At 39.4% G+C, this 26,973-nt stretch overlaps 1 protein-coding gene across 3 annotated transcripts in view; it reads right to left on the reverse strand.

Annotated features, from left to right (window-relative positions):
- The window catches only part of add3a (adducin 3 (gamma) a), a 108,752-nt gene that overhangs the window by 73,332 nt on the left and 8,447 nt on the right, over nt 1–26,973 (reverse strand). Inside the window, exon 2 of one of the 3 annotated variants that reach the window (XM_085277446.1) lies at nt 12,026–12,063. The gene's annotated coding sequence lies outside the window, so the exon portion shown is untranslated. Of the gene's footprint in view, nt 1–1,127; nt 1,144–1,313; nt 1,440–12,025; nt 12,064–26,973 lie in introns of those variants that run through there. The other 2 variants (XM_085277447.1, XM_085277449.1) reach the window with 2 other exon arrangements.

The following is a 26,973-nucleotide window of genomic DNA, read 5'->3' on the forward strand; positions in this document are numbered from 1 at the left end:
AGCAAGTCAGAAAAAACGCAGGTCAGTTCTAAGCTTTGTAACCTATGCACATCTACGTTTAAATTTGCATACACTTTGTTGCACTGATGGGTAGCTTGAGATCTTAGCATAGCTCAAAAAGAACTGCAGCACAAACATGACTCAACTTGGCCCCAAATTTCCTTCACAAACAGCGTGAGAGCTCTTGGATAAGCTGCAGAGCATTTGAGCAAAAAATTTAAAAAAATCTGTTGTGTTGAAATCAGAGACTGTTGATCTGAAATGGTGTACAGATTTCTGTGATTCAGTTCTTGAGAAGAAAGAGAAAACAAGTAGAAATGATCCATAACCTCGAGGCATAAAAGGCAATGCCTTGATCATGGAAAATGCCTAAAGCTATATAAATCTAATGAAGTGAAGCAAATGTAAGCAGAAATTTCAGGGAAGACAAAAAAAAAAAAGACAAAAAAAGAAAGTGAGCAAAGCGCAACAAAACCACCGGTTTTCCCAGTCAGTCAGTCATTTATCCAACCATGAAAGGGGGCCTTTCATAGGAATACCCGGAAAAACAGTCCGAAATAGAAACAAGCTGCTCCTAATGGCTCCTTATCGCCGTTCAGTCGACAGTAAACTGATATCTATGAAAAGAGATTCACGAGAGCACTTGACTGTATCACTCCTTCCCCTCAAGGGAAAAAGGAACCACAAGAAAATAAAGCAACTTTTTTAATCCTTAACCTTAAACTAAAATTTCATATTATGTAAGAGACCAAGGTAATAACTCACGCCTTATCAATACAGCCCAGATGCAAAAATCCCAGCCCCCTCTACAAACTACAAGCACATGAACCTACCCCCTACCACCTTCCCATAAGCATGCTGACACTTGAGAGGGCGGCACCTCTCTTAAGCACACAGAAAGCCATCTCGGGTGCATTCAAAGCTCCCAGCTCTATTCTTCTCCGCAGTAAAAGAACTCCCAGTTTGAAAGGAGGGAATCGGGCCTCTGCTATTTCATTTAGCATGCCAGACAAGTCTCTGAATCCCTCGTAAACTTCCTAATGTGTAATGAACTTTTGTGAACAAGATACCAAGAAGGACAGTGCATGCCTTAAAAAGAAAAAAATGAAACAAAAACATGAGTTTACCACTGATGCGCACACTTTCCTTTGCTGCGGTCAGCTCTAGGGAATGACAGAACTGCAGAGCAGAAACATGAAGGGACAGCAGTGATACGAAGGGGAACACAGCATCCGTTCAGTCACAGAAAATACAAAGATGTGCACAAAACACGGAATAAAAAACTACAGTTGTGGAGAATCTTCAGTACAAACCTGCTGCCGCCAAATCTTTCTCTTCAGACAGCTGCGATCCACCTGCGCTACAGCGAGTATGCTGCCGCTACTGCTCTCCCTCTCTCTAACACGCCTCTCCCATTGAAGCCGAATGCAGTGTAAAATTTTGCGTCGTCTGCCCGCTTTCTTTCACGCTCCTCCTACAGCATCTTTCCCCCCCTTCCTGGAGTTGCTCCTTCTTCCCTACTTAAGCAGGACGCACTCTGGTACATCTGGCAGAAAATACGACGCATCTGCTGCAGGAGCTGCAGAGGACTGGCCAGCATGAAGAGAGAAGGGGGCTCTGTGAATTCAGCAGGAGGCTGATAGTGACGGAGGGGTTGAATATGGAAGGGGGGGAGGGGTGAGATGACAGGGTCATTCGCCCCCAGGGGTGCTTCAGAGATCTTTTGTGAAAAAGGTCCAAGACCTCCAAAAGGTGTTTTTTTTAGCCATTCCTTCTTTCAAACATTTGTATAGACTGGAACTTGATAACAAAGTGAGTAATGCATAAGACGGATACTTTAGATGGTTGTGCAATAAATTAAGCTCGCTCCTTCTATTTTTCCTCCTCCCAGTCCCCATTTAACTTCCTTGAAACTTATTAAAACACCAATTTGTATTTATTTTTTAATTCACAAATGACTCTCCTATACTTCCAGTGTTGCCAAATCTTCCCCCTTCCTGCACTACACAGTCCCTCCCTCCTCATTAATCATTAATCCTCCTGATGACATTCAGCACTTGATAGCAGCTCAACTGCCTCCTCATGTGAGGAATCTCCTTTGACACAAAAGAGTTTGGAGGAGCGTTTGATCATATAAAGAAAGGAGGGAGGAGCTGCCATTTAGAAATGGCTTTTTAGTTTAGAAATACAATGATGTGCGCCAAATCGGTCCTTGGCTTTTAAATGAATAGTTGGATAGCAAGTAAAAGCCTTAATATTTAATGATGACGAACACAGACAGAGAGAGATGTTAACAACAACAACAACAACAAGTACTGCGCCCGCACCGCTCATGTTCTGACTTCACCCTGGCAGAGTTATCCATGCAAATGAGGACTCATCTTAACCTTCACACTATCCTGACTTCCGTGACTGTGAAGAACCTGTTGCACTGAGCACTTGCATTCCCGTGTACTGCACACAACAGATCTTTAAAACGGAACCATTATGCTCCTTTTCATCGCAATTATTTTAGCTTTGCACGATTGACAGTTCAAAACACTGAACTGTTCTTTATCAAAAACATTTATCTCCTCACTTTATTGTTTCAGTTGTACTTCTATGGTTAATCCATACAGAGTCGACAAAGTAGACTATACAAGTTGAAGATTCCATTGCAAAACATTAATACCTGCGCAGGTGGCAATGACTGCAACGTGTAGATACATTTCTAAGGATGTGCACTTTAGGATATGATATGGTTTTAGAAGAGTTTGACGTCACGCGCCTACAGCAATGAGTTAATAGAAGTATAATAGTATCCATTTAACTTCCTCTTAAATGGTTACTCCTCAGAAAGTTTGACTGGCCGGTTGGCGAGCCACGTTGGCCATATTTGTGAAAGCTGCTCAGTCACATCATAAAGTGCACTTAAGGCAGTCTAAAACCTGAGTTTTGGGGTCATGGGGATTATTTGCACTTAAATGGTTAAAAGTGATCATATGACATAAAATCAGGAAACGCATAATCGGTCCCCTTTCAAGATTTTCATTATTAAGATGTGGAAAAGCATCATGCATGAGACGTATTCTAAGGACTGCACAGCAATGCTAAAATGGGCCTCGTGTAACATTCCAACTTCCATCATGTATAGGAAATTGTTGGGGTGTCTAATTTATGGTTGTCAGAGAAACAAACAAATCCAAATGAATATTTAATTGGTGCTTCTGTGGAAAATGCTTCCATTTGGAGGGTAAAACATTGGCCTTATTGCTGGCAAACCAAGGAGGCAATAATTATAGGAAACAAAAATACAAGTCCATACCAGCACAATGAAGAAATGAGCCAGTTGAGCCTATAAATCAATTTGAAATCAATTATTCGAGCAAAGAGTATGGGATTTATGGGAGAAACAGCCCCAGCAAGCTACTGTATATGCAGCTGCCAGTCTCTGTGGCAGGGATTCCCTGCTTGCTCTGCTGGTCTGTGCGGTGAGTGTGGTTTTACGTTTGTCAAACTGCCTCGGACGAGCGGATCAATCGCTCGTGGCTGAAAGCAGTGAATCCCCACACTGGAAACTATTTTTAAGGAGTAGTGTGTTTAAACTGGTTCATGTGGCAGAAACATCTTCAGCATTCATTTCTCTGCAATGAACGCCTCATACATGTATTTGTTAAAACTACATGTTTCTCACAATAAGCCACACATCCATCACCACAACCTTCTCACTGGACATACCCGCACCAAAATAAACAACACAGCGGGAGCATGAACGGCTCTAACATGGCAATAAAGGTGTAAATCTAGGCTGGTGTGTATCTGTGTTTGCACACCTGTCATCTGTGCATATAAACTGACCTACGCTACATTGCTTGGCTGTCAGTATCACTCCATTAATCTTGATTTAGCACATAATATTCCTCAGCTCAGAACTGCAGACTCGACCACCAGACAGCTATGCGCGTTTACATGAATGTCCTCACTGACTGAGCATAGATGAGACACATTTTAAGGGCTCCATCTACATTTAAAGGAAAAGGGAGAAACAAAGTATAGCTCACTTTGTCACAGTACATGTGAAGCTCATTAACAGCAACTGTTTGATAAGCAGAGAAAGAGGAAACAGACAGTACTCTCCTCCTACTAACAATTTTGTCACAAACCTGCTGATGGTATCGAAGTAAATAGGCACCATTTTTTCCTGCCAACATCAAAATCAAAAAGGTCCACCGCCAGTATTCTTAAGCTTTTACTCTCAGGATTTTTCATCCTCTCTAATCTGGACCACTATTTTGCATTTGAGAACACTGCTGACATTGCACTGGAATGCCATATTTGCCATTTGTTCCATCTTGAGCCACAATAAATGATTCTTGGATATGATCAGCAGTTCTTTCCACTGCTACATGTGACTAGCATGCAGCATTTCCTCATCGAAAACAACACAGTTTTGGCCAAGGGCTGTGCAAACTACTGGCATAACTAAAGCATCACAAAGAAATTCTTTGAATGTAATAAGAATGTACTCATTTGAAAAGAATGCAAAGTATGGATATAAATCAGATTAAACGCCTAGAAAAAGAGAGAAGGAAAAAGAAGTGAACCTCTCTCCCCAGAATTTAACTTGAGTAAATGAACCCATTCTACTCCCTGCAAACCCAAGAGGATACCAAAGCAACGCAAGTGCTGACGCAAGCTTAAATCCCTTGAAATACCCAAAGGAAGTGCAAGGATTCACCTGCAGAGTCTGCAGTGGTCTACTGGCTTGTGTCCAACATTAGAAATAAAGCATGGCTGAGAAAAAGCAAAGCAGTGACTATTACAGGGATTTATTGTGTTTGCCGTAGCAAAATATGAGGCGTGTGTTGTGAAACGACTCGGGTAATTAATGCAGAAAGCTGCCATCTACAGTGGAAAATAATGTGTGTGTATGACTGTTTTCACAGGCAAGAAAATGAAGCATAGAAAGGGCTGATACAAGTGTCAGCAGCATAATCGCGTAACATAAAATAATCTCCTAAGAAGCCAATGAAGTTTCTTCTCATTTAGCCATATACGGTCGGCACCCTTTAATAAATTATTCATTAGTAAAATATTACTTTTGTCTTATAACGGTTGTAATTAAACCTGACAAATAGGCCCCAGGCTTTATTAATCACCCAGATGTATTTTTTTCCTTGTTTGTTCACAGACTCAGATGAACCGTGTCCTGAGACGACCTTCTCCTCCTGAATGAGGTGTGGAGACTCTTGGTCTATGTGGGGGAGGGGGGCTCCGTTTAGTTTCCTGGGTTGACTGCAACATCATGTGACACATGGTGACTCACTAATGAGTCCGCGTCTGGCACAAGGTCAGGAGGTGCATATTACGGTCAAAAGATATATTTTGACGGGGGCTTGAACTCCACAGCGTGACCCTCAGTTTAATCGACTTCTTAGAATAGCACTAAAGCTATGCTGTTAACAGACCAGCTCGGTTAAACACATACTACTACCATGCGAAGAAATTACGCAACATGTTAAATTACTTTAACATGTTGTCAAAAAAATGTGAGCTATAGCAAAAACACCCACAAAATGTAATTATGCTGGAAAATATTACAATTTAATTCCATCTCCCAGTGCGGTCCAGAGGGAGCAGTTTTGACATGAAGCAGATCTCAGCCATAACTGAAAGGACTGAGAGGCCCAGCCTTCAAGTCTGACTTAAACGGCGACACGAAGGGAGAGATTCAGACAAACACAAATCACTGCCAAACATTGTTACTTACAACACCCACTCCACGGCACATTTCCACTGCCAGCTGCCAGATTCAGTAACAAAAATATTCAATAAAAACAACCTCTTATTTTATTTTATTTTAAAATCTGTCCCACATTGTAAATAAATTTCAGATGAGCTATTGGAAAAAACAAACAAACAAAAAAAACTGGATTGAACACTTTCAGATGTTTTATGTATGATCAGTAATTAGTTACTGATTACTTTTTTCAAGTAACTTGACCAACACTGATGATGACTTAAGAGTATGGCTCTGTTGTGGACAATGTAATTGTGGCTATCACTACCCTCTAAATTTGAGCCTATTGGATAGACCGGCTTGTAAAAAAAAAACAAACAAAAACACAATCTTTGGAAGATGTACTTTTATGGCCAGTTGTAGTAATGTAATTCTCTACTTTTGTACCCTGTAAAAACAAAAAATTCTAACATTTAAGAGTCAGCTTGGTGATTTGCTCTTTGTTCAGTGCAAAGAATACAACAAAAAGTTTCAGATGAGAGAGACGTAAAGTATCTCACTGTTTACCAAATCCACTTCAAAAACAGAACTAGGGCAAAGAAATAGAAACCCCTGGTACTAGATCTTCTAAGTCCAGCAGCATAACAAAGACCACATGCAGTACTATACATTTCATCCACCCACGCTTCATGGTACACAAAAGCACCACAGAAGCAGACCAAGGGAGCATTCTCTTATATTACTTCTGTTCTAGAAATCACAGCAGAATGACCCTCAATTACACTGACAAATACAGCTGTACAAGTAGAAAAGCAACAGCCACTAAACTAATGATTAAAAAACTATTTACTATTGAAACACACTGGTGGCTATACAGGCTTCAAAACATTGAGAGCCCCCAATTTAGAAGCACTGGAATTGACATGATTTTACAAAAAATTGAAGCTACCAGTCAAGAAAGGTCAAGAGGAGTGCTCATGCATCTGTTTATCGAACCTATTAATCAAGACACACACACACAAAAAGTATTTTATGATGCATTTTTCCATTTACAATCGACTGTCAGGTCAGTGAAGCCATCTATCCGATATGGACCTGACCACTGTCAGGTCATGTCAACCTCAGAGCGCTGAGCTGTAACACTCCCGACTCCTCATCTGCCCTTTACTGCAAGTCCATTTTCTGCTCTAGTGTCATGAGGGGGCTGTAATGAAACAGCCTATTGTGCACGACAGAACTGCACCCTGCCTTTGACACTTCCACAGTGTGCGAGCGTGCTCGTGTACGAATGTGTGTTTGTGTTTTTAAGTGCGCGTCAGTGCGCTCCTACTTTCCCATCCTTGCAAAGCACAAAGCGGTTGTTTGTTGCACTACAAAAGCCCCACAGGCCACCAGTGCTGAAAGCAGAACTTGTGTCAGTTTGTGACTATGCATTATATGCTTAGCGAAATATCTGCTTTTGTATCTATACGAGCAAAATAATGAAGAAATTGATGGCAGCCAATTTGTATTTCCTATGTGCATTTGTGCATGCGGTCAAGATGTGGCCGCATACTCCCAGCCTGCGTTTCATTGGGATGTGACTGATGATTAACAAGACCCATCATGTGGCTCTAAACCAGAGATCTGCACCACAAAACCATGGCACACAAACAGACATCCATAAATCTGATCATTTACAGCTGCCAGACCAGGCCAGACCCCCGTTCTTCCATCTGAGCAAAACTAGCCAAAAAGAAAGAAAGAAAAAACAGAAACAGAGGTTATCGAATCATATCAAATTTGGCTGTGAAACAATTCAAATAGAGCACATGCACAATCAGGCACAGGCACAAACACAAAGTAAAACAACCAACTCCTCTGGCTGCTGTCAGGACTTATGAGTCACAGAAGAGACAGCTGTTATTCATCAGGGAGACACCCATTCTGATTATAATTAAAACAGCTCAGAGCCATAAATCAGCGTGTCAAGTCCTTGGAAAGACCACTTTGATTAATACTGTTAAACATGGTCATCACAAATCTGTCCATGCCGAAAGACAGTGCAGCCACCACAGGGAGGAAAAAAAAATGCATCTCTTACCTACTACAACAATGTCTTTTCACTCAACTTCAAAACCTATTCAAGCACCTTAAAAATCAATACACAGTTCCACCAAAGGAAGAGGATTGTAGTAAGCTCTGCCCCGCTATGCTGTAGGGCTGGGTTGAACATCATTATATCATTATCCATGTCAGATATGCCCAGCCTTTTGTGATTTCCAACAAAGACTCTCCCTGAAAGTTCAAGAACTGCATGGGTTTTTAATTTCCACCATCTATAAAATCCATCTTGGGTTGAATGCTTGCAGGTTTAGAACAGCTGGCCATCTCTGCAGTGAGAATTGTTAAAATCATATAATTCAAACCTCCTTTATCCTGAAGATTCACTGACTTTTCTCTAAACTGAACCCAGCTTAGCATGTGTTTGGACTTGTCTTTGACTGGGAAAGTGTCCGAAATAATGGAAGAAGTAGGATGGATGTGTGTCGTCAACTTTGTCCATCTTTAAGGAAATGTATCACTATACGGTTTTTAAATAAGAGCAAGTGTTGTTTACTCCAAATTTTAAAAAAAAATACATACATTTTCATATTGACGTCTACAATAGTTTGCAGAAATGTTAGGCTGACTTAATATCAGATATGATTACAGCACTCTACCCTAAAAGTAGATGGATTTAAATGTAAATTCTAATAATATAAATGAAAAGTGTCTGTGTATATGCCTTGCCAGTTTTTGGATCAATTTTTATTAACTAAAACTACAAAATTCATTCACAAAGTAACTGGAATACAAAAACTAAGTTAGGCTGTTAAACCATATCTCTGTATATTCTTTCTTGAACCTTAGTGAGTAATAACAATATCCTTGGACAGTGAACCAAGGCTTTCCAAAACAAGAGAACGTAGAACTAAGCAAAGCACTGCACTGGCATGTCATCATCACCTAGGACTAGCATATCACTGTGCACGTTGTGATCAGGGTGAGGCACCACAGCCAGGTCTGAACACCGCACACACTTTACTGAAGGAAATCTAAAGGAAGAAATGGGAGCCAATCTTCAAAAATATGTTTTTAGATCAAATGTTGCTGGAGACGAGTGCCATTTACAGCACACTTTCAGTCTTAGCATTACTGCTCCTATAAATACTCGGGTCTTGTGCTTCATTTTTTGAGCTATTTCGCTTATCAACCTTTCTGTGCTGACACTCTCACTGTCATTGGGCAGCTCGGGTTTTATACTTCTGTCATTGTTGTTACAAAGACCTCGACTATTAGGAGATGCCAACTGTTTCTATGACTTTCAGCCACTCATAGAAACAGTCATATTATACTGGTTTACAAAGAGACAGGACAGATGTAAAAAAGGCATTAAAGTTGCTGTACACAAGTCAAATGAAGAACAAGAAATATTAATTAAAATCATTTTCCTTAAGTTTATTTACCACATTGTTGTGCACCCATTTCACAACAGCCTCTATTAACGTTTGCAAGAATTTAAATGATGCTAGTGTCTCTCATAGCTCGTCTGCGGTGTGCTGTAACATCGCTGAATTATTTTTTTTTTTTAATTATCTTCATCATCCCTTATTACATCACTGCTCTCTTAGCAGAATGGAAAAGCTGCATTTTTCCCCTCAAAGCTGGGAGGCCCCAAAAACCTCTGATGATAAATACGTCAAAGGCAAGCTGATTGTGGCTTATGTCTTCTCAGCAGCAAGAACATACAGAACAGTGACATTTTGTAATTTTGCCACACGTTTGCCATATTTACTCGTTAGAACATGCCAGTATTCCAAGGACTTCAGCCTTGTTTGATTAACAGATTCGTTATTACAAGAAAATGCAATTACAAAGATGCTTAATACAGTTCAATAGTGTATATTACTTCTGAATTCCTGCTGCAGGATAAACAAAATCGCAGAAAGCACTACGAAACTCATTAAAGGATTACATCGACAGACGTTAATCCACTTTCTATTGTGGTATAATTTATAAATGGAACATTAGAAGCTTAGCCAGATGGCTTAGCTGCAGTTTGCACTTTAAATGGCAAATATGTCCAAATCACAAAGCTGTCAGCAACGGATTCCCACTGGAGCTGAATCCTTGTCAAGAACAATACTAAATCAGTTGGTACAAGAGAATTATTGGAATGAAAAAAAAGAGCTATCCCAACTCGGGTTTGTTTTTTTTAACAAATTTTAATGCAAAACAAAATTTTAGCTGCTCAAATGTTGCTTGGAGATTGAATATGGGTTTGGTAAAACTAACGTAAAAGAAAATGTACATTAGAAGGATAATAGTGGATAATATTATCAAAGAGGAGTGCTCCAGCAGTGCTCAGAGATAAGCACAGACTCTAAAGTACTTTTGTGTCTGCAGTTAAATTTGCTGGGACCTGAAATGTTCTCATACAGGAATTAAAGAACCAGACAACTTGGTATGTAACACTTTGAGACACACCAGCAATCAGAGCTACGCTGACTTCTTCTGACCTTACAAGCTCTGAGCAACTACGTCTGAGAGAGATCCTTTAAAAATATCTGACAGAGAAAGAGGGAGAGCGACAGGGTAAGATAAGACCGAGGTGCATAACGAGAGACAGATCAAGTAAAGACATACAGAGTGAAAGAGGAGTGAGTGAGAGGAGGGAGATCTTGTGTCGCTCGTACGTCAACGGCCCAAAACAGAAAGCACAAAGCACACCGCTGCTGTAAACACAGAAAAAGATCCTTTCATTTATCAGATAGGAAAGAATCAGACTGTGGCTAGGAGATCAAACTCATGGGAGTTCCCTAAAATTCAATGAGTCACAAACATACTACAGATCAACAGTGTTGCAGTGCTGAGCCAAAAGAAATTGTTTTAAATATAATTAACAAGAAACACAAAAATTTTTGTCTTACATATGGATGGCTGGAATCAGCTTTTACTGGCTCTGATCCAATAATATCTTTAGGATTTGGAGAAATACCTCCAAAGTGCTGCTGCTCTGCTGTTAGTTTCCTCCACATTACGTCAGCTTTGGGTGATGACAGATACAGAATAAAGAACTCAAATGAATAGATCGGATCATGTCACCAATATCCAGCTTTCTGGGCTAGTATCAGACTGATATCCGATCCACTACTGTCAAATTCCTAGAATTGAATGAATTCTAGGATTGGCTTTCAAACTAAAAGCAATACTGCCATATGGCCCCCACAAACTCAAACTACAGGGGACAGGCACACGATGCTTCCATCAGAAGACTTGGAAAAAAGCTTTGTAGTTTCAAATTCTGAAGATGGTCAAACATCCAAAACCCATTTTGCAGTGGAAAAGGGTTCTGTGGGCTTCTGTGGACAGTGGAAGTTTATTCGAGATAACAAAATTCTAGGACATTAGGACTATCATTTGAAAACAGAAGAACGGCAACCACCAACCACGAGCTTTATTTATAACCAGGAATCATACTTGAGGTTTTGAACTGGAAAATCTGCACAAAACCAGAAAAGTTTCTACTGTGTGTCCAGGTATGTAGACAGTTGTATATGTTTAGAAAAAAAAAAAAAAGAACCCAACTGTGTTTGTCGGGAAATAAAATTCATAAAAGATCCATTAATATTGGTTACAAACTAAAAGAAATCGCGCCACGTCATAAAAAGTGCAAAAGCTTTTGCACTGTAGTCTATGCAATCATCCTTATTAGTTGTAAGATTTTAAAACTCCTAATGGAAGTAAAATAAACACAAGGTCTCCACTATAAAGCTGGTACTGACTTAAAATTGCACTGGAGCAGAAAAACAAGAGTGACAAATAGGCTTAAAAATATCAGTCACCAAAAGTGGAAGCAGACTATGTGTTAACAGCCTAAATACACATTAAAGGCGATTAAAATTTGAGCTACTTTGCAGAAGGGAAAGGTCTGGTGCTTTTTTCTCTACAGAATGACTTTGAGCACATAAAAACTCTGGCCACAAGTTTACCACTGACCGAAGCTAAGTCAAGGCTCTCCACAAACCTTTCAGTATTACACTCCATGTACCTCCCTTTGTCCTTGATAAAACCATAGAGGAGGGTGGAGGCATCTGGACTACAGACCGAAGAAAATAAGAACTTTCCATTTCACTCAACACTACATTTAAGACTTTACTCACCATCCTCTGTTCTGCTGTAAAATAATACTCAAAGCAGCGCTGTGGTGTTTATGCAGTGAACAGGTGTTGCGAAAGCTTGTGCAGAAGCTTAAATGGTGCGTGCTGATGTCAAATTTCTTACCTCTCTGGGGACTGGCCGAGGTGATGACGTCTCGCCAACTAGGACAAAAACAAAATAAAAACTTTTTTTTTTACTTTCTACCTCCAAGTTCAGTAAAACTCTGAGCCACATTGCGAGTCTGTGGTGAGGACATCTGACACAGAGGCTGATGCACCCACTGGTTTAAACATTTACGCATTGTGCGCTTATGAAGTCTGTAATCCTGAAATACAAATACAGCAAATTAGCCAGGAATGAGTGAAACAAACCTAAAATCAAAGGTAGAGAGGCATCTCACAACAAAAGTAATGAAGTCTACTTTTCCCCCTCAAGCCTTTTCATTATCCCATCTGAGTAATTTAACATACTCCCAAAAATCCAAACAAAAAAGAAGACATTTAATTAAGCTAAAATCTGAAATGTCTCATGGACTTCCATCAGGAATGGTCACAATGTGTTAAACTAGGTCGAAGAACAAGACGAGTCTAGAGTCTAGATTACGCAGTCTTAGGAGCTGAAAACGGCCACTTGAGGCTGCCCTCAAAAACCAATTGATCCCCAAAGAATTTTCGATTAAAATACCCAACTCCATGCATGAATGTAATATTTTTATAGTCTGTTACAAAAATTGATTTGGGTCTCTAGTGAATTTACTCAAGTCCACGAAGAGGTGCCTTTCTGTATTATTCACCAATTTGGATCCAGTTGATGCTTAAAGTTAGGGGCATGACTGCTTCACCTGACACGTGTAAATTGCTATCTAGAAGGCCGCACCTTCAGTAATTCAAGTCACTGAATTGGACCTCTGCACTGTTTTTTGTGCTGTTGATAACTTTAGAGTACTTTTAATTGAATTATCTGTCAAATATCATGGCTGGCTGTGGTGACTGTTTTACTTTCCATGCTTTTAGGGGTTTATACTGAGACGTCCCTGACCTTGTATCTAACCAGCTTCCTTACAAAGGAAATTGTAAATGTTCCCCTCCCTCTTCTTTTACAAACGTTTAAGAGTGTACTTTAATTATCCCTTTACTACCATTTCCCAGTAGTACCCTGGCCATCACTGGATGTGGCTCATTTAGAACTCATTATTGTGCATGTATGAGCAATTGCACTGGTCTCAGTGTGTGTTCTAGGTCACAGCGGTCAGCAGTTTCCAACATAGAGACTAGGCTGTGCCTCTGTACCGTAATAGCGGCTACACCAAGCAGCAGGAGGCCTGAGGGACACGGTTTGCCTTTGATAGACATCCATGTCATCTGCATAAACACCAACTGTGTCAACACCAGGGAGCATGGGTCACTGTAGAAGAACGCGAGTGCAGACTGACAGCATGTTAAATGTGTTTTTGCTAAGTGCTGCGCCTGAATTCCATTCCAATGACAATTGGTTACTGGGAATCAAAAACATTACAAAAGTGTAACAAATATGGAACAAGGTAGTGCGAAAACATTGGGAACATTTAGGCTTGGTCGGTGCTTTTTTAGATCAACAAGTAACTGTAACTTAAGTAGGCCTGAGAATAACTTGAGGAATACCTCAATTTCCATACCTGGATGATTGATCATGCATCAAGACGTTTTGGAGTATATTTATATTTTATTTTACAGGATTATCTACCCAATAGTATGGTCTTCTATGAGGTACAGGCCATCCAAGAAGTCTTTCTTCAACTTTGATGAATGAAATTCTAACATTTTTTTTTCTAGTTACTTTGTAATACTTTACAGGTACCCACGTTTGCGTGTTATATGCCAGCTAAGTTTACAAGTAATATTTATAATAAAGCACTGCTAACTTAGTACTCTATCGAAATGTGCGAAGATTATCTGGTTCCACCTGATTAGTACTCCAAGTGATCATCGTGAGTAACGGGCAGAACAATTACATCCTCTTCCACTAGAGGGCAGTGCAACTACCCGCTATCATTAAATGGGTTGCCAACTGCCAGTAAAAAAGACGAAGAAAAAATGACGCAATAGACATGCGTGACGACGCGTGATTGCAAAAGATAAATACTTGAAAAGAAAAAGTAGTCGATCTGATCTGGGTCCTGGAAAATTCCAACCCAGATGAAGAACCTATCATGTTTTTTGGTAATTTAAAATATAATATAGAATTACCAATTATCATTGAAGGTGTACCAATTGATAATGGGAGTGAAAACAAATTTTTGGGAGTTATAATTGATAACAAAATTTCATGGAAACCCCACGTCAGACACATAAAAACCAAAATTTCCAGAAGCCTCGCAGTTTTGAACAAAGTGAAACAATTCCTTGATAAAGATGCACTTCGTACTCTGTACTGTACCCTGGTTCTTCCATATCTTACATATTGTGTGGAAGTGTGGGGAAATACATATAAAAATACAACTAATCCATTAGTCACAGTACAGAAACGAGCACTGCGTATTATTCACAAGGCTGGTTATCTAGATCATACTCACAAATTCTTTCTTCAGGCAAAGTTACTTAAATTCCAGGATCTGGTTAATTAAAATACATCCATAATTTTGTATAAAGCTTTTACTAAACTTTTACCGGCAAATTTACAAACCAGATTTGAAATTCGAGAAAAGGTTTATAATGTGAGAGGCTTTGGAGAATTCAAATTACCCAGAACTCGAACAACCCGTAAAGGCTTTTGTGTGTCTGTATGTGGTGTGAAAATCTGGAACAGTCTGAGTTTACAATTGAAACAATGCAAAAATATTCATAGATTTAAATTTCTCTACAAACAGTTGGTCTGGTCACAGTATACTCAATGATGGGTTTTAGTGTGCTCTGTAATGTCTGTCCTCTTACCATTGCTGGTATGGATTCCAAAATAAAAAATAAAAAATAAAGTGTGCGTATGTATGTACATATATGTACTTGTGTGTGTAGATATATATGTATGTATATGTATGTGTGTCTGTTACTTGTAGTTATTACTGCCTGTTACCTGTGGTAATGCAATTTATAATTTATATATTCTGTATTCAGTTATGAAGGCTCTAATTGTTGGTTGCGAGCTGCCGCTTAGATGCTTGTATGTGCCCGGGGCTGTTGATGGGTCTGTATGCAATGATGGGCGTAGCTGCGGGAAGTTTATTGTTTTTTTTTGTTGATGAGTGAGTATAGGGGTGGGATTTAATAAGTTTTCTTCGTCCCACTCCTTTTTCAGGCAAGTTTTGTTTTTTGTTTTGTGTATTTTATGTTCAATATAGGTATTTGTTGTGCCTGAAAATGAATAAATAAATGAATGAATGAATGAATGAATGAATGAATGAATACTGGTCAGAATAAAGCAAAAAAAAGGTATACTGGGGACAAACAGAGTCAATTCCACAATACCCGGTGCACGGGGAAAAATTATGAATATGCTTTTTGTGATATTTTTGTTTGTTGGTGTGCCGTACGATTTTTCTAATGTGAAATATATGTGCTGTGCATCCAAAAGGTTGTGAAACACAGCTCTATCCTCTAGTCTAAATATGGCCATGTTTGGCTCCAGAAACATCAAAATGGTAAAGGGCAGTCCTTAGAGATCTCTGCTTGGATTATTTCTGTTACTGTTCAGCTAAAACCCATCAGACAGACGAAAAAGAGGAGTTCCTGCTGTCTAGATTACCTAACTGTGGACACAATGACTGGAATTGTCAGCTGGTTCTAGAAATATGCATTATTGGAGCACTGCATGAGGCTGTATAAATGTAAAAAAGCACCAGATTTTACAGTAGTTATGGAAACACCTCTGTCCGGGTTGGCTGACTGAACAGGAATTGAAATCACCTGGTTGAAATGTTTTTGTGTTAGTGCAGGTGGAGAAAGGAATTTTCCTCCACTTCTCAGGTGTGGACTGACATGAGAAGTGTGAGAAGCATGAATCTCATTGACAGAGGGTCTGTACTCTTTTACAGCTCCGATGGTGAACTTCCTTTTTAAACAAAAGCAGAGAAGTCCGCAGACCACAGAGTTCTTTGGCTGAGTGATCCGACAGAACTCCAGGGTTCTTTATTCAGACCTTGGTATTCATCTACCCCAACTCTAGTAGCACAGCAAAGCCAATGATTTAGCTAAACCATGGCTATTGTGCTTCCACACTTTCACACCGTCAGCAGAAATAATAATTGGCATTAGAGAAATGGAACTAGCAGAAAGAACTGCTTCAAGTCATTAGCAATGCCCAGCGCTGCACTTAACATACTACTCACTTTTTCCTTGGGCGACATGCAGGGACAGTTACATAACCGTTTTTGCTGACCACTGTGGTGGCCCTACTGATTGGGAGGATGTGACTGTCCAACCATGCAGCATGACCCCCTTTAGCCTTATTACATAAAGTCCAGACAAATTAAGTGCAACTTTTTAACCATTTGCTGCTTTAACCTTATTAAGGGAGGTTACTAATGAAGTTTTCAACCAATTTTAGGTAGCTTCTAATGGAGTGATAGCACCTCCATGTCATCAGCTACTATAGAGACCTCTTTTAAAAAATAAATAAAAATAGACAAGATGAGAGAGAACTTTGCTTGTAGACTTGTTAGTTTTGCAGCAGTTACACAACAACTCATTACTCTGATTTTGTCAAAAGGGCTTAGAGAGATGAGTGAAAACCCCAATGGAATTTTGACAGTCTTTAAATTCAGACTCATGAAGAAGAGGACAGGTGTTCCCTCTACAGCTATCGACCAGATTTATCCACATTGGGAGTAGACAGCCAGAAATCAGGGCACACAACAAAGCAAAAAACTATCAAATCTTGAGGACAACCTAAAGGAAATACTGGCATGCATTAAGATTTGTTTATTTTCACCATCAGTTTCAGAACAGATGGCTGATAAGGCAGGCTGTCAGAACTGTGCCCGTTCAGTAGGATGCAGCAGCAGATGACAGTTTTTAAAAATGTTATTCGGATGTAAGACATAAACCCATTTATGCAAGTAAACACACATGGACTCGTGCAGCTTTGTTAACTGACTACAAGTACGCAAGCCTTTACCTTTTCTTCAGTTTCTACAGCTGATTTAATTACAGTACACAGAATTACCCTCTAGTATTCTCAAATTAAATCAAGGGAAATAAAATTAGAAGAGACATATTACATTTAGCTTGCTTAACTTTCACTCTTAATTGTTCTCCTTGAGTTCCAACAGCAGTTTGTCAGATGGTGCGTTACTGACGTGTGTGGATAAATTCTTCCACAGCTGTGCTACTACTGTGTTAACATTTAAAAGTGAAGAAAATAAAGTCGTTTTTCACATCCAGTCATTCATTTCCAATCTGTTCAGCTGAAAACAAACAAACAAACAAAAAAAAAAAAAACAACCCCCACCACCAACAACAACAACAACAACCACAACCCCTGAACTGAACAGTTTTCTCCACCTTCTTTTTGCAACAATGTCAGACCTGATGTAAGCATCAGATGTGCAAACAATTTGTGGGGCGTTATCTTGATTCCCACTCTGAGTTATGAGTTTGAAGTTCAGGAATTTACTAAAATATTTCTACGATCCACCAAACTCTATTACCGCAGCCCACTACAGAACTTGCCTCTAGTATATTCTACTTCATGCGTATCCCTATGATAGAGTACAAGTTGTTTTTGATACCCACTCTTCCTCAATCTGTTGACCACAGTCAAAATTTCAAAATCACTTAAGCCCATTTTAAATGTTTCAGAAGTAGCAATATCTAAATATGACATCAGACATGCCAAAACAGAGTTTTATTTCCTTTTGGATATTATGTTCTCCATTAGTCAAAAGATTGAGGATATATTTTAGTCCACTCTTAGAAAGTGTACAGGTAAAAATGCCTTTCCACTCATGCTGAACACTGAAAGCACTTCTTCAATACAACCCACATTCATTTATATTGCTTTTTATTTCATACACTTTTTAATCAAACAGGCACAAACTTCCCAAAGTGTTTTTCAGAGGTTCAGTATCTTGCCCATGAAAGCTTTAACACGAGGACTAGAGGAATATTAGGATTAGTAAACTACTAGCTCTTCCTCCTGAGCCACAGCTGCCCCTTGGTTTCTTTCAGTTTAATACAACCCTGACTCATGACCTCAAAAATATAAATATATACATAAAAACTAAATATTAGAGTGAAATTATACTAAACTACACCTATGCTTTTTATAATTTGACTAGTCAAAATGAACAATGTGAATGCTCGCATCAATAAACACGCCCCACCCAAACGGAACAGTTCTCCGTCAACACAAGGCAAAACAGTTTTCATTAATTAAGCATCAGATGAATCCTGTGTGGGCTACAAAACAGCTCCAAACACTAGCACCACAAACCCATAACGGCTTATGCAGTGTTAAAAAAAAATAAATCTTTTTCATCACTTTAAGACTCCACAACAGCATTTATTCAATAAGAAACTCACTGACCAATGATATTATCATGTTCATGAACTTATAAGATAAACTTTCAAGACTAATATTGTTAAATATTGTCCATTGTTCTTATGCAGTGTCAGAGCCCTCTGTTGCTCTCTCAGGTTCATCTTGTGTTCGTTGTTGGAAGTCAGCCACACTCACAAAGCCCATCTGAACAGATCAGACAGCTGCTTTAACAGGAAGAGAGTCATGTTGAAAGATGGGTTCAGGCAAAGTACATGACAAACACCATCCTGGATACAACCCCAATAAGCACTCATTTTTGTTACAGTTTATTTTATTAACAATAACAACTCCAAAATGCGATACACTGTTAATCCCAGAAGATAAACTCTCCTCTTTGTTTAGGCGAGAGGTCAGGCTCAGCCGTGCATCAGCTGAAGCTGATGTGCAATCGAATGAAACACAGAGATGTCTTGCTCAAGGGCATTTAAGCGGTACTTAATGGGAGCGCCAGTCTGGTTAAACACTGATCTGACACTTTGAACAGATATCAGTCTTAAGTTGGCGGGTCTATTACGTCTTTACTACACCATGTATCAGCAGCTGTGCACCAGCTAGGACAGCATGGAGGAAGTTGCAAAGGATCAGCAATTTGGACATACTTCATATTTGTTACATCAACAGCTTTTCTTTGTATGAATGATTCTTTTCCCCTTTATTTTTATTTATTTAAGCTAAATTGCAAGTTGGCTGACCCAAAATGAAAACCCGATCCGTATGATGCTTTCAGAGCCGGCTCTTAGTCGCTCTCACTCGCTAATATTCCATTTAAACCCTCGTCAGCAAGCACTTAATGGGACATGATGTGCTGTTGTCAATTCAATTAATATCATTATATCATCTGATATAAACTTAATTGCTTCACACTAACAAGAGGTGAATAACGATAATAATTTTTTCATTATTTTTTCCACTGAATTCATCTTTGGCCTGTTGTCACTGGTATCAAATATTTGTTAGTATATTTTTAGCCAATAAATACCATTTTGGTAAATTTATATTCTTGGATACATTTGTTACAAATTTATTTTCTAGAGTTAGGAAAGTAATTTCAAGCCTGATGTTCCCTTAAAAATAAAAGAATGACCTTCAGCCGCTTTGTCAGAATGAGGAATATAGTTCATCAATTTAACACTGGCACCAGATCAGTCCTCTCTATCAGCAGATACCCAAAGTCAAGGTATCTGCGTCATATTGGCGCCATCAAAATTGGATTATTTCTCCCCAAATCAATGAACGAGTTAGCTGATTGATGCATTTTTCCAAGACATTATAACATTAACTATCCTAATAAGTTCAACTGAGCTTCAACTTACAGCCTGTGTGCAGATGTGCTTTTGATTTTATTTTGAAGGTGGTTGTAAGATGGATGTTTCTAACTCTAACACACTTCATTTCAAGATTTTCAAGCTCTGCCAATGAAAAGATTTCCAATAAAACTCAACACTAAAATGACCAAGACTGATCTCTCCTGTCACCACATATATATCCAAACAATCTGGAATTTTACAAGCACATTTATACATAAAACATAAAGCTGTTTTGCTAAATATTCAAAGGCTTATGACTTCAAGTGCCCAGTTAGACACTAAAAGCACAATAGCCAACATGGAAGTTTGTATTGTAACAAAGAACAGCTGAAAAACTGAGCAAAATGTTTACTGTTTGAGATGGGTTTTTCCCTTTTAAACACACGACATTAAAACTGCATTAAAAGAGTTTTAAACCCCCCCTCCCATAGATTCTTGCGAAACTCATTTCCAGCAAGTATTTGGCATTCACTGTATTATTGGTGCTCTCATTATGTCCATGATGGAAATGTTTTGGACTTGAAAAGTTAAACTCACTCCCACACAGATGTGTCACAGATCGATTTGTCATGATTTCCCCTTACTGTGATGTTCCACAGGCCATGAAACACACTTTTCAGGCACAATAAAACAGATTGAGATTCAAACTACTGACAAGTGTAGCAACACTGCTTTGAGCACAAGACAAATGACACTCGTGCAAGTTAAAAGCAATTGTTCTTGAAAACCCATACTGTGTTACCGGCCCATCAAGGGCTCAGAGACAGTCTGCAGGTATCACACGACCGTGTTGCGTTTGTTTAACCTCACACCCAAAACATATCAGTAGCCATCCTGAAAGGACGGAACAAAAGATGGTCCCTGCCAGAGATTTCCTCTGCTGAGGTAGAGGAAATACAACATTCCCATACTTCTCATCCTGTGACAAGAGTCCAAACATGTGACACAACACCACATACATCTGATAGGGTATCTCCTCTAGACTGCAACAGATACATCCTCAGTGGAAACAGTGTCTGAGAGTGAGAACTGATAACTGTTTGTCATCTGTTTAAAACGCTTAAAGGAAAAACAGACTCAAATTATTTTTATGATTTAATCAAAGTTTAATATGGACTACTTCAGAGTACTGCTGGGAACTAGAAAAAGAGCCTATTTGCCCCATATTGTTTTCTCTTTATTGGCTTCCTGTTAAACCTAAACCGGATTTAAAACCACATCATCCCAACAGAGTACTTTGAAAAATATTCCTAGGAACCACAAGAACAAAGTAGAATGGGAAGCAGAGCCTACAGCTTTCAGGCCCCCCCTTTTATGGAAACAGCTCCCAGTTTGGATTCAGGAGAGCAGATTAGATTAGGCTCAACTTTGATAAAACTTGTTCAGGTCACCCTGATCTACCTCACAGAGCATGTCTTCTTCACTCACTGTTTATTTATACACCACTTTGCATTTATTCATTAGCTATTGTTAATCTCTGGCTCTCTAACAGTCCATCTTCCTTCCCTCACCCCCCAGCAACCCGTCCCTGAGCCTGGTGCTGTGAGAGTTTCTTCCTGTCAAAGGAGACTTTGTCTTTCCCACTGTCACCAAATGCGTCCTCTCATGTGGTCTGTCTGTCTTTATGTCTGTAAAAAGCTGAACTGAAAATTACCTTTAAAAAACAAACAAACCCTTTACAAAAAGGTTATACTATAAAACAATGTCCAACTATCTATACCACACAATATAGTGTCTTCTCCCAGCTATGTCCTGTGTCCAGGGAGGAGACACAAATACGTTGGGGTTGCACAATAAAGGGCATCTGCCATAAAAATCTACCAACTGAGCTACAAGCTGTGTAAACCCCTTCATAATAAGGCAGCCATTAAGTAAAGTAGCTCATGTTGGATAAATAATGGATAAAATAAATAACAATAATTTATAATGATTAAGCCACCTGTAAAACATCATTATGCATCTTCTGAACCAGTGTCATTGATTAAACTTAAATTAATATTGTGTATGTTATTACTGAAAGACATTTATACAATCTAAACAGTACCTGGTCATCCTAATTTCTTTACTTATACTTAAAACTGAAGGTGCAACACAATAATTCTGGCTTAGCTAGTGATGAGAAATAAAATTTGTGCTAAGAAAAACAGAACAAGATAACTCACAAATCTAAACTGACATATCGACATGACTTGACAGACTGAAATACAAATGCAGCGTTTCCTCAGTCTTTGCTTAATGACTTTAGGGTGGATCTTTTCTTTATAAAAGTGCAATGTTGCAATCAGAATACACAGGATATTATGCAATATTGCTTCTTAAGTAACTTAAACTCATAAGATATAGCAAACACTGGATGTGATGGAGTGCAATCTGTTATCTTACGACAGCCTGTTTATTTCTGTTCCGTCTCAGCAGGTTTCCCTCTATAATGACTGAGAGACTACGGGCAAACAATCCCACAGCCAGTAAGACCTACAACAGATAGATTCTGTGCTGCAACACAGATACATATATTTGTTTGCGCTTTTAATTTTCAGTTAGTATTAACCAATTTCAGAAACCCATGGACAAATTATAAAATGAAAGATGTAAAATTAGCATCTAAAAAGTAAGAAGCACCATCAGCAAGAACAGGAACATAAAAATGTGCAGTTTACTTAAATTCAATGAAATCTAAAGGGAACCCAGGTGTATACACATCAATGTGCTGTTCAAATACACAAACATGTAAAAGAGTGTAATGTGCAAACAAACACAAGCCATGCGCACACACAAACTACCCTAAAAACGTGCTGTCGGGGCTAGTGAACAGAATGCATCACTAATGACATGCAGCAGCCCTCCAGCAAAGCTAAGGCAGAGCAACAGCACAGTGTAATAAACGCACTGCTCCTGCACATACAGTACTGCGATTTGTCTTGCAGAAACATTGACCTCGATACCAGACTGAGGTGGGAGTTCAGAATGAGGTAAGGTCCCAGCTTTAGTAATGACGTCAAAGCGCACATAAAACCCTCTGGAATATTATACTGTATTTGTACTGGAGCTCTTGAGGACAAACTTAAAAGTTGTTTTAATGATAGCCTGAGCTGACCAAGTATTCGCTTTCAGGAAACTGTCAGATTTAAGGTAGAGTGCAGGTGATGAGCTACATGCCTCTGTACATGTAAATAGTTTTTTTCCCCTCTTCAACTTCTTTTCCACCATCAAGTTACACCCGGACACTTTACCAAGGTTTAAACACTCAAAAATTTGCTGTTGCTTAAATTTCAGTGAGTCCTTTCATAGCTGTCTGACGTGTACACATTGTTCCAATGCATTCTGCATTTAGGGAATTTCAAAGACACTTTTGGACACATGGGAACTTTTTTGACACTTTACCTGTGAGCACGCAGATGTCCAACACAGTAGAAAGTGCTAGAAAAGGAAACAGTCTGCCGGCATCCTAACAAGAAGTGTGTATGAGGTTCAGCTGCACTCATGTGAGAACAGAACTGGCAACTGTGCAAAGAATTCACAGCAAACAAGCAGGTGCAGCGGGTGTCACTCCTGCACGCCCAACCTACCCTATAAATAAATCTGAGTATAGAGCTCGGTATAGTGACGTCATCAGCGACTACATTATGGAACCATTGTTCACGCAAATCCAAGCAGACAATGGAATATATGGAGGTAGATGCTGCTTTTGAGTTAAATTGTGGAGATTGCTGTGTTGTAAAATTACACAACTGCACATTTGAGTAAGGTGGAAGCAGCAACAAGGATCTGATGTCACGGAGCCAACTATATATGGCTTGGCTAGCAGTTGAGTTGGAAGAAGAAAAGACATCCTAAGCAACATTTTGGAAATTATGTTGACCACCCCATTGTCACGTTGGTGACTAATAACACATGTAACTGTTGTGGTTACATGTCGTAATGCTGTTGCTATGTTACACACCTTAGAAGTGGCAGTCACCTTGGCTGTAGCTACATGGCAGCATAGCTAGAATATAGGAAACTCTTTCTACAGCTTCTGCAATAGTGCGATGCTGCCCCACTGTTACACGTCAAACGCACAGAAGTTGGAGAAAATGGGAAACCTGAACATCGGTAACTCAACCTCTCCTAACATCGCTCCTTTGCCTCGTTTAGCTTCTCTCCGTGTCATGCTGCTGATACCGCTGCATCACATCTTATTACAGGTAATTTGGGTGTTTTTTGGGTGGTTTCTGACTTGATTCTTGAAACATTATCTGGAGTTCATACCACTATAATGTGATCAAGGTTGTTGCACATCTGACTCTACCAAGTTATATGACTGTCAGATCTCAGGAGTACAAGTCTACATAACTCGATCATCGATCCAGCAAACAGAAAACTTACTGCAGTTTAAAATATCCGTCTGCCTTCTTTGGCCTCTTTTGAATTCACGTTACAACATTCATGCAGCATGCATACAAGGGTGGCATGGCCATGTGTAATTCAGCATAAGAATTACAGCGTGGATTTGCTTCATTATGATTCTGTCACCAACACTCACCGTCCAAGTCCATTTACTGGTACCGGTTACCTTCAAATACAACATTTCATTAAGGCCAGCTGTGACATGTGCTTAAAATAACATCAAATGATTGCTGAGTGATCCCTGGGAAGCACAGGTGCAAGAAAACCACATGGCTGACTGTCTGGGGTTCTCAGTGTCATTAAAATCAAAACAATAACAACTCTCACTGTGTGCCATATAAACGTCAGCACTGTTTTGTAAGAAGACATTGAGATTCATGTCGCATCTTGTCACACCCTACCACAGCACACAGGCAAATATAGCAAACTAAAGCATGACTAAGGATAACAAATAGTTTCCAAAACAAACTCAAGGTCACACTTGACAGTGCTGATGCTGCATTTTAGTCGAGCACAAGAGTTGAGTAAACAAGCTGACCCACATAGCGATAGGACAGAGGAGCACAGTACAGTACATACCCACACCAACACCAGGTTTCAGCAGCTAGCCGAGGCTCAGCGCACCTACTGAGATTTGTCACAGTGTGTGATGTGACAATACCATGGTGTGCCCCTGTGCGTTTCCACAAGGAGGAACCAAGCCAAGGGCGTGCCTAGCAGATGATGTGGTAAATGTAGCTGTTTGGTCACAGAGGCAATAAAGTGTGTTTCCTAAACAAGGCCAACCAGAGTTCACTCTCTCACACACTTACTTTCACTTCTTTTTTATAAAAAATACTGAAGTCACAAGTTAAACGATATCCAAGAATAAACAAAAAAATTATAAAAAAACCAAAAAAAACTGTCAGAACCCAAATGGCCCACAAAAATACCACATTCAAATACAGTGGCCAAAGTGACAAGTTCATAACGGGTCCAGAATTTCAAAAAATTACCTAACCGACTTTGAAACAACCAAGCTGGTAACTGGGAAACAAATGCCACAGTATACATATATTTATACTGGCTATATAAATAAATCATCTGATTGTTGCATACAGGCCTGAACTGTGTGCTTTTGTACTGTTTGAACAGGAGTTATGGGGATGTACCAGTCAGGCCAATGCTGAGGTTTTTGTTTAGGTTAATAATTGTTGGACCTTTTGCATCAGGAAAAACACAAACATTGTTTATTAGCTGGATCCCAGAATTTCCATACAGTGTGTGAAAACAGAATTTCAGCTATTAGTCATACTCAGAAATGGCACTAGTGCATCCTTTCCAGATCCCCCGGCAGCAAGGGGATCAACACCCATAATGATGGCATGAAGGCATCCATAGAAGCTACTCACATGACTGGAAACACACGCACACACAGGATTAGGCTCCAATTAGGCTGACATGTACATGCTGTGAGGAATGGATTCAGATGACATTTTCTTCCCTTTGTCAGGAAATATGCGAAATGACACTCTGTTAATTGAGCAGATTCTGTGACCTGGAAGATTTCTCATCTAATCTCCATATTCATGCACAGTAATGGGAAAATGCCCCCCTACACACTCAACCCAGTGAAAACAGCAGTGTGGTTCTGTGACAGTGTTGCAACTACTTGCACTTTAAATTCTGATTACACCCACACATAAGCTACAAGTGCTACAAAGCACTGTTTTACTTTACTTTACTTTCTTTTTAGTTGTTTGAAGGGAACCTGCAAAGTAAGAATGTCATTGCTCTGCAGAGCCATTTGTGTTTTGCAGTGTACATGACAATAAACATCTTGAATTTTGGTTCTTGGCAGTTTCCAGTGGGATCTGAAACTTGTTGACCTGTGTAGAGAGACTTTTAATAAAGCGACCACCAGGGGGTGGTTCATAGGAGCCATCGTCTGCCCCGAAAGTTCATTTGGCTCCAAGTCTCCTTCACCAGTGGTCATTGTCTGGCCGCGTTGCCATAGTTCCTATGCTCTAATATCTATGGAAACGCCTTCGAACTGCGTGAGTAGACCCATTGTTGACTCTCTGTCGGGCCTGTCCTCACACACACGCTCACAAAAGAAACTATACAGTGAAACTAATGCTGTAAATATCAACACACATGCACATATTAATAAACACACCTCCCCAAAGCTGGATAGAAGTCATTTCTACTTCACGCTGGGTCAGATGCTTTCAGTAATTCATCCGCCCACAAGTGTATAATAAGGTTATTCTAACCCCACCCCGCTGGGACCTCTGGCAACCAAACAAATGTGTAATCTAAACACCCAGCCCACATGCATATCTCATCAAACAGCAACGTCAGTGGATGCACAAAGGCATAAAACAAGGAACTGTTTGGCTCCGTCTGAGACCTCGGAGTCAGGGGAATCGACGTATAAAAAAAATATGGAAGACTGAGGCAGGAGATTGAGCGCAACAACAATGTAGTTTGTCGAGTTTTTTTTTTTTTTTTTTTTTTTTTTTTTTTTTTTTTATACACACAAATTATTTTTGGATAATAAATTGATGTCATTGGCTAAAAAGCAGCTATTTTGTTTACGTTACCCCTTGAAGGAAAGTAGGCCAAATAGTCGAGAATGGAAGAGGATAATGTTAATCTCTTGCTCCATTATAGAGCTGGCCTTTTTTTTTTTTTTCCCCTTTCTTTTTTTTTTAAAAAAATGGTAATTTTTTTTTCATTAAGTCTTCTTCCTTTGCTACTTTATTGGTGCGTATTCTAAAGTGGTTACCCAGTAAATGTTTAACGTATAAGCTTCAACTGCTGAAAAGAACCACAGGCAATTGAAACTATGTGGAGATTTGTACACAGACATCAATGGGACAT

The sequence above is a fragment of the Mchenga conophoros genome, linkage group LG6 (assembly GCF_057382185.1).
Source record: "Mchenga conophoros isolate Kocher_MC1m ecotype Shallow Benthic linkage group LG6, M_conophoros_male_GT1.1, whole genome shotgun sequence".
Taxonomy (NCBI): domain Eukaryota; kingdom Metazoa; phylum Chordata; class Actinopteri; order Cichliformes; family Cichlidae; genus Mchenga; species Mchenga conophoros.